Source organism: Pan troglodytes, chromosome X (genome assembly GCF_028858775.2).
Source record: "Pan troglodytes isolate AG18354 chromosome X, NHGRI_mPanTro3-v2.0_pri, whole genome shotgun sequence".
Taxonomy (NCBI): domain Eukaryota; kingdom Metazoa; phylum Chordata; class Mammalia; order Primates; family Hominidae; genus Pan; species Pan troglodytes.
The window spans coordinates 4,428,275-4,436,617 of record NC_072421.2 but is presented as its reverse complement, the minus strand read 5'-3'; the positions used below and the strand labels follow the sequence as shown (position 1 = coordinate 4,436,617).

Sequence of the window (8,343 nt, the reverse complement as noted above, 5' to 3'; positions counted from 1 at the left end):
CATAGCCTGGCGGGGCATGGTGGCCCACACCTGTAATCCCAACACTTTGGGAGGCTGAAGCGGATGAATTGCTTGAGTCCAGGAGTTTGAGACCAGCCTGGGCGACATTGCAAAACCCCATCTTTACAAAAAATACGAAAATTAGCCAGGCGTGGTGCCACATGCCTGTAGTCCCAGGCCTGAGTAGCTACTCAGGCGGCTAAGGCAGGAAGATCACGTGAGTTCGGGAGGTCAAGGCTGCAGTGAGCTGTAATCTTGCCACTGCACTCCAGCCTAATTGACAGATCAAGACCCTGTCTCAAAAAAAAAAAAGCTTGTACATTTCCAGATATTTGACATACAGCAACAGAAGAGCAATACAATGTAAAGATATCACAGTAGAAGATAGAGGATATATATGCCTAAGATAGTATTAGGGTGGATAGTAAGAAGGGTGGGATGGCTCAGTAGGGTTTCAGTTTACAGAAGGTTTTGAAAGACCAGAACAAAACTTTAATTTACATCTTCTGCCTTTTCTAACCATTTAAACTAGCTCAAACCATCAATGGCACTTGGTCTTCTCTGTTTAAACAATAGTGGTGATGAGTTTGAATCAAATTCCCCACTCACTCTGTTTTGACCAACAAAACACAGCGGGATGGGGATATCTAGTCTTGTATCTAACACCATTGTCTTTGAGTGGAGAAAGTAACTGTACACATTTGTTTTTAGCTCTATCTTGGCTACTATTACACATAAAAGGCTTCACATAAATGCCTCCCACTCCATTATAGGCATTTGTTTCCAAAAAGATCTCATGTTCTATTTTATATTTTGGCACATCTCAAGATCTCATAGCACTATGTTAGCACCATGATTGCATTTGAATGGGAATAAGCCTAAATGCCCATCAACATGGACTAGATAAAGAAAATGTGGTACATATACACCACAGAATACTCTGCAGCCATAAAAAAGAACAAGATCATGTCCTTTGCAGGAACATGAATGGAGCTGGAGGCCATTATCCTCAGCCAACTAATGCAGGAACAGAAAACCAAATATCACATGTTCCCACTTATAAGTGGGAGCTAAACTATGAGAACACATGGACACATAGAAGGGAGCAACACACACTGTGGCCTTTCAGAGAGTGGAGGGAGGGAGGAGGGAGAGGATCAGGAAAAATAACTAATGGGGACTAAGCTCAATACCCAGGTGATGAAATAATCTGTGCAACACACCCACAAGACACAAGTTTACCTATGGAACATTCACATGCACCCGTGAACTTAAAAGTTTTCAATAAAATAATTTTTTTGTTTTGTTTTTTTGCCACAGCAAATTATTTGATGTTCACCATTGCTGAGTTTATTGAATGTTGTGCTTTCTCTATAGCTCTGAATTAAGTGGCTTTTTGAGGTTTCTTTTAAACAAGCTTGGTTTGACATAGAAAATGAAACCCCATAACCCTTGTGTTCTGTAACACAAGGTTATTCTATTTACTCAAAAAAAAAATTCTTTGATATAAGCTCCTTGTCCATTCAGATTTGGGAATATTTGGGTGTTTTGTTCTGTTTTGTTTTGTTTTGTTTTGTTTTGTTTTGTTTTTGACAGGGTTTTTCTCTGTCTCTCAGGCTGGAGTGCAGTAGCGTGATCTTGGCTCACTGCAACCTTGACCTCCTGAACTCTAGCTATCCTCCCACTTCAGCCTCCCGAGTAACTGGGACTACAAGTGTGTACCACCACCCTTGGCTAATTTTTGTATTTTTCTTTAGAGAGAAGGTCTCAGTATGTTGCCAAGGCTTTTCTCAAACTCCTGGGCTCAAGCAATCCTCCTGCCTGGGCCTCCCAAAGTGCTGGGATTAAAGGTGTGAGCCACCATGTTTGGCCCAGAGGTGTGATTTTTGAAGGCAGTGGATTGGCTCCATTTTAAAGAGACTAGATTGAGATTTCCAATGTATTCTGTTGGAGCCCAGATATTAGCAGGACTGACATTGGCCACCTACCATATCTTGTAGCAAGACTGAGAGAATGACTGCTTCACTTGATTTGTCTATAGATATGTATGTTGTGTGGGCCCACCCATCAACCCTGCTTGGTAATGTCTTCAGTGCCTTCCATTTGTGGCTTTTGGACCATAGCTTTTATTCAATATTTCATTTGCTACCTACCAACCCACCCCCTGATAACAAGCCTGCCGTCCAGTTTGCTCATGAAGTTGACCGCTCCGATTTTTAGTTTTATTCAGTTGCTATTGTTGGCTGTTGAACTGCTAGGTTTTATAGTAAAGATGGAAAAATTAACATCATCTTCCAATTTTGGGTTAGCAGGTCCCAAAGTTCTTATATATTTCATAACACCCAAGATCTACGTTTTGGAGATTTCAGGGGATGATAAGTCAAGGGGTCACATTGCCCTTACACACACATACACACACACATATGCACATACACACACACACATACACATATACACATACACACACACACACACACACACACAAACACCTAGACAGACCTAGACAGATGAAGAAATGATTAATGTCTCCTCACACCAAGAATGGGAAAACTTCTGGCCAGGCACGGTGTCTCACGCTTGTAATCCCAGCACTTTGGGAGGCCGAGGCGGGCGGATCACGAGGTCAGGAGATCGAGACCATCCCGGCTATCACGGTGAAACCCCGTCTCTACTAAAATTACAAAAAATTAGCCGGGCATGGTGGCGGGCGCCACCTAGGAGGCGGAGCTTGCAGTGAGCCGAGATCGCGCCACTGCACTGCAACCTGGGCGACAGAGCGCGACTCCGTCTCAAAAAAAAAAAAAAAAAAAAAAAGAATGGGAAAACTTCCAGTGGAAATAACACTAATCTATGTGTCAGGAGATCCAAGTTAGTCCCGACTTAGACACTTTCTAGATATATGACCTTGAGCAAGTCAGTCACCCTTAATTATGTTAAGGTTTTACATTTGTGGAAAAAAAAAATTATAATATTAATATGGCCAGGCATGGTGGCTCACGCCTTTGAACCCAGCAAGTTGGGAGGCCCAGGTAAGAGGATCACTTGAGCCAGAGGTGGAGACCAGCCTGGGCAACATGGTGAGATACTGTCTCCACAAAAAATAAAAAAATAAAAAAATTAGCTGGGCCTGATGATGCACCTGTAGTTCCAGCCACTTGGAAGGCTGTGGCAGGAGGATCACTTGAACCCAGGAGGTAGAGGCTGAAGACAGCTATGACTGCACCACTGCACTCCAGCCTGAGCAACAGAGCAAGACCCTGTCTCAAAAAATATATAGATAGTTAGATATGATGATGAAGAAGGAGCAAGTGGTCATGTGGACAAATTACATATCAATTAAATGGGTAAACAGATTCAACATGTCAACACATTTTGTACAATGCTAAGCCATATAAAAATGTAAGATTGTGGCATCATTATTAAATAATGGCATTTTATTACCCATATTAAAGCTCACAAAATGTTGCCAATCTGGAGAAAAGACGTACTATGATGTGTCTGTCAGTTAAAATATTAAGAGATTGAATGAAGGGATATCTCAGTCATTCTCACAACAGAGTTTAGCCTTGTAATCTTTCCAAAGTAGAACATAATTTTCTGGTCTCATGAATTTCCCATGAAACTATTTTACTACTTTCACTGAAAAACAACATATCCTCTAAATGTATTAGCAGGATCTGTTTTGAGTCATTTATTATGCTTCAAGCTAGAAATGATGTGTAGGTTGATCATTCAAATTTCTGGCAGTCTGTTCACCAATTAAGATGCTTAACATATAATTACTTTCTACTTTGAGTAATGAAATATTTCAATTGCACAGAGTTGAGTCAATGTAATAAGAAATTTGTTTGAATGTCATCCTTAAAACAATACATACTCTTCCAATTTTTTTTAATCTACTGAAATTTGCCTTTTTCCCCCTGCTATTCTAAGATGTTCAGTTTACCTTTATCTGTTAGTTTTAGCTCCCTGTTTGTATTTAATATTGTTTACTGGTCTCAGCATTCTTATATTCTTGCTGAATCTTGCCAGAGTTTTCTATTTCATTGGTAATTTTTTAAAATGGCTTTTGGTTTAATTATCCGCTCTATTTTTTCAAGTTTTAATTTCCTGTTACTTTTGTCTGTATATCTTTTTTTAAACTTTTATTTTAGGTTCAGGGGGTACGGATGCAGATTTGTTACATGGGTAAATCGCATGTCACTAAGGTTTGGAGTACAAATGATCCCATCACCCAGGAAGTGAGCATTGTACCCAATAGGTAGTTTTTCAACACCCCCTAACCCCTCCCCCTCCAGTAGCCCCCAGTGTCTATAATTCCCATCTTTGTGTCCCTGAGTACCCAATGTTTAGCTCCCACTTGCAGGTGAGCCCATGTGGTATTTGGTTTTCTGTTCCTGTGTTATTAATTTTCTGTTTTTTGTGTTGTATTTTATTCATTTCTGTTTTTATTAATTTGCTTTGTTGTGATATCTTTTGTGGATTTTCTTCTTCACTGCTGTAAAAATTCTTGAGTTGAATATTTAATTCATTAACTTTCAGCAGTTCTTATTTTCTAGAATATGCATTTAAAGTTATACATTCCTTCCCACTATCAAGTTATCTATTTGGGTACAAGGTACTGTCACGTGATGCTATGCTAAACAGTTTGTCATTTTGTTTGTAGTTTTAAGTATTGAATGAGTGAATTACTTATAATTTTGATTTTACTTTCCAAATGTGTGGGTGGAAAAGGCTACTTCTTATAACTTAATTCTATTTTTGCATTTTAATTAAAGAATGCTATCTCAATCACATTTAAAATTTGTAAAAGAAAAACCCTATTTAACATAGTGTGGTAGTCACTTAAAGGATATGTGCCATATATACTTGGAAAGATATATATTCTCAATGCTTGGTAGTTTTAATTGTTCAAATCCTATACCATTTGTCTCTGTGCTTGGAAAGAACCTGATTATCTATGTGTTGATATCAGTGTTATTCTTTTTTAAAAAATCCGTTCGACATATTTCAAGAGAGCATTAAATTTTTTACACAGTTGTGATTTTTAATTTCTCTCTATAATTACGACAATTTGCTTTCTACTTTTAGGGCAATTTTGTTAGATTCATCTAGGTTAAAGATATTTTAAGGTTATTATATTTTCCTAGTAAATTGTTTCTTTTTTTAAGCAGTGAATCCTGTAATCCCCAATAATGATTTCTGCCTGGAAGTTGTTTTTCTAATACATTATTATGCCAGCTTTATTTGTGTTATTTTCTCTGTTTTTAATATTTATTTTCAAACTTTTGTTTTTTATGCTTCACTTGTGTCTCCTTAAATTTTTAATTTTTTGTTCACTCTTAGAAAAAATCTGTCTCTTAAGAGGTGAGTTTAATCCATTCACATTTATTTATTTATTTATTTATTTATTTATTTATTTATTTTTAAGGGGACATTTTAGTACCCAAAAGTTATCAAGCATAGCTCTACATTCAAGTTGGGTATGATTTTATTTTCCCAGTAATTTCCTAAATATAGCATAATATTGTCTATACGAAAAAAGAGAGCTTTTCCCCCAAGCAAAATCTTAACATTTTGCTTTTATGAGCAAAAGTCTGTATTACCTTGCTTTTTTTTTTTTTTTTTTTTTTGAGATGGAGTCTTCCATTGTCGCCCAGGCTGGAGTGCAGTGGCATGATCTCAGCTCACTGCAACCTCGGTCTCCCTTGTTCAAGTGATTCTCCTGCCTCAGCCTCTCGAGTAGCTGGGATTAAGCCATGTGCCACCACATCCAGCTAATTTTTGTATTTTTAGTAGAGAAGGGGTTTCACCATGTTGGCCACGCTGGTCTTAAACTCCTGACCTCAAGCGATCCACCTGCCTCAGCCTCCCAAAGTGCTGGTATTACAGGCATGAGCCACTGCACCCAGCCTTACATATTTCTTATGTTGATTTTATATACGGTTTCCATTTTCAGGTTCCCAAAGGGACTTACTCATTTTATCTGCAACACTTAGATGTCTGAATGTAACATGCACTAGAATGAAAAATTAATTCTATCACCTTGGAAAGAATGGGGATGGAGGAAAATGTTGACATTGACTATACCCTCACCTAGTGTTCTGATGTTTCCTGAAAGAGCACTGTGATTTGTCCACTGTTGTATCCTTGCAACTTGGCACAGGCTGGCAGGTTAAAAACGATCTACTTTCTGTAGAAGGACAAGCCTATGCTTTACACGTAAGTCATGATTACTACTATTTTATCACATCTTCAATATACATATCTCTTGAATATCAGCAGTTTATTCAGACATTTTTGCAATTTAGCATGGCTCTGGCAAACCCCCAGCTCAACAAACTACTCCAGGAGTCTAGCTAAGGATACTCTTTACTCAAGCAGCCATGCTTTTCATTTAGGCGTATTTTCGGTAAGCAAGAGCAGATTAATACAGCTGATAGTTTTAAGCACCTTCAACTCACCTATTAGCAAATGATAGGCAAGATACCAATGGCTACAAGGCAAACCCAATATAAAGTAAATTTGTCTATCATGGGAAAAAGTAATTTAACTATAAAATAGTCTAAAAAGTACACCCTTTTTTTTTTTCATTTTTGAGACAGGGTCTCGCTGTCACCCAGGCTGGAGTGCAGTGGTGCAACCTTGACTCACTGTAGCCTCGACCTCCTGGGCTCATGTGATCCTCCCACCTCCGCCTCCTAAATAGCTGAAACTACAGGTGCATGCCACCATGCACCTGCAGTTCATTTTTATATTTTTTGTATTTTTTGTAGAAACAGGGTTTGTATTTTTTGTAGAGACAGCGTTTTGCCATGTTGCCCAGGCTGGTCTTGAACTCCTGAGGTCAGGCGATCTGCCTGCCTAGGCCTCCCAAATGTTGGGACTACAGGCATTTGTCACCGAGCCAGGCAAATCCATGTAACATCCTAGTACTTACAGCCATGGAACATCCTAGTACTTACAGCCATGTAACCAAAAAGTTAAGACAAAGAAGTTTTTGTAATGTGCCCGACACACCCCAGCTAAGCAAATAGACTTTTTAATAAAATACCTACCTCTTGCATTCTTAACTTTATTAGTTCACCTATGACCGTGTAAGGCCCAACATGCCTATTATGAGAATAAAATCTCCAGCACAACCTAGAGTTATAGTCCAATCTTTACTTTAAAATCTGATCTGTCGGCTTAGCGTTTTCCACCAACTTGGGGAGCTGAAACTTCCACAGGCTTTGCAATTGTCTGCCTAGGTGCTGCCTTTGGCAAAAACGCAATTTCTTTTGCACCAACCTAATAGGTGTCTTAGCAGCAGCCATTGCAGTCTTTTTAGCTGCTTGCTTAGCCTTTTTTGCTTCTTTATGAGCCCTGATAGCTTGTTCTCATTGAGCCTTTCTAATGTCAAGTTTCTCATTCCTCTTGGCCATTATGTCAACGAGAGATTGCACCAGTAAGGGCCCTCTGCAATTTGCTCAGCAGCTTCTTTTCTGTTGAATTTCTTCCAATTGTCCTTTTTTGTGCTTCCTTCTGTAGAGGACAGTCCAGTTTACCTGCCAAGGATTCCTCTTGGCAAGGAACGCCAACTCGCATTTTGCATTAAGACACTGGAAAACCTTCTCGTCATTGGTCCTGGCATAGCGCCTCCCGTGTCCGGGGTAGATCTTGTACCCTCTGAAACTGCAAACCTCGACATTCATGGCAGCAGCTCCATGGAAGGAGAAAAGATGGCAAAGAGAACTCCATTTATTCTTATATCTGATATATCGGATGTTATTTTCTCCTGCTTATTTTGTGTTTTCCATTTACCAAACGCTCTTCATTTTCTTCTTTGCTGCCTACTCTTGAATTGATTGAGTTAAAATCTATTTCTATATTCCCCCTCTCCTTATATGAAAGTTACATGCTCTATTTTATTTCACTCTTTTCCCTTAAAAACGTGAGTGTGCATTATTAAAGGGCTAGAGTTAAGTGATACTTTAGTGACACATCTCTATGGCTCTCAGTTAAAGTGCTTCTGTTTGACAATCCCTACTATCTGTTCCTGGATTTAAATACTTTATATAATGAATAATGGAAGCGCACCATTAAAAAGCTATACTGTGCTTTTTTTGTTAATTTCCAAGTTAATCCAACAGTTTAATTTTTTGGTATCATCATAATCAATATGAAAGCCTAAAAATCTAGCTATAAGGTCTTTTCTAGAGAGATTTCAACACTACTCTTAGATTGTTTATTTTTTTAGATGAAATATAATATACTTTTAGAGAGCTCAACAATAGTATGTTTTACTATTTGTGGTTCATTGCAAACTGGCCACCTGCCATAGCCCCTCCCTGTCCACACCCT

The 8,343-nt window shown here is 38.7% G+C and overlaps 1 pseudogene; it reads right to left on the bottom strand.

Moving 5' to 3' along the window:
- Positions 1-7,188: 7,188 nt before the first annotated feature.
- Positions 7,189-7,694, bottom strand: LOC100608751 (large ribosomal subunit protein eL24-like; annotated as a pseudogene).
- Between the last annotated feature and the right edge of the window lie 649 nt (positions 7,695-8,343).